The following is a 1,248-nucleotide window of genomic DNA, read 5'->3' as shown; positions in this document are numbered from 1 at the left end:
TCAGATAACACTCTGAGTAAGATTTGGCTTCCTCTCACAAAACTTTATCATTAGCCGCTTGACTTAAAATATCAATTGGCTCCATCTCTATGCCCTGAAAAACCTTTTTATTCCTATCTTTCCAAAGTGGCCATAATATCCAGGGGATACGAGAAGCTATATCAGAAACCCTGGATTGGGAAGAAGCCCGCTAGAAGATAAAGTCTAAATTCGCATAGATGGAAACGTATGGAAAACCCCCGGATCCAACAATACTGGAGACATCGCCCATATAACTCGCGACCGGGGACATTCAAAGAGAGCGTGATTTATAGTCTCCACCGCAAAAGCACACCGCTTGCACAAAACATCACAACATACACCCCGATACGCAAGCCGTTCCACAACGGGAAGAGTACACTCTCTTTTTTCCTTTACAAAATAATATACTAAATAATTTGTATATATATATATATAATAGATAAGGGCCCGCATGATGTGCGGGTATTAAAATTGATGAAGAAAATAAATCCTAAAACCTAAACAATTTTTAAAAAATATAAAAAGAAATTTTATTTCTTGAAGTAATTATATAAATAATTTTAGTTAGAGAAAAAATCATATTTGTATTTACCTTCATACATTTATTAATATTTTTAATATATTATAATTATTATTACAATAATATAAAGTTTTTTTTTTGTCAAAAACAATAATCTAAAGCTAAATTATACTCCAATAAAACTTTTGCCAAATACTTATCATTACAATTATTATTATTGTCAAATTTCAAAAACTTTTCACAAAATATTTTACATGCAAGGAATTCATGAAAGCAACATATAATTTAGTAACCACTTACAATTTTACTGTATGTTTCACCATAAAAAATATGCTCTTAAACCCTAAATTATTTTATTGTTAAAGTATGCTCTTTATCATCCCCTATAAAATGTCTTTTAAACAAATTAAACAAATTTTATGTTGCTTGGCATAATTATAGTTCTTATAATTACTAAAATTGTTTTGTGACATAATTTCTTTGAACATGAAAATTTTTTACTCCAAACATATGATATTTTGGATGGAGAACTGGTGAAAATTATCTGCTAGATTAAGATGATTTTATGACCAACCCAATCAAAGTTGAGAAATTGAAAAAGTTAATACTCCCTCCGTTTTTTTTAGTTGTCGTTTAAGGTTGTTTTACACAAATTAAGAAAACCATTTAATTTTTTGTTTTATTACTTTTTAATATATTTTCTAATA

The sequence above is a fragment of the Camelina sativa genome, chromosome 3, assembly GCF_000633955.1.
Source record: "Camelina sativa cultivar DH55 chromosome 3, Cs, whole genome shotgun sequence".
NCBI classification, from domain to species: Eukaryota; Viridiplantae; Streptophyta; class Magnoliopsida; order Brassicales; family Brassicaceae; genus Camelina; species Camelina sativa.
The sequence above is the reverse complement of the archived record's forward strand: the minus strand, read 5'-3'. Positions refer to the sequence as shown.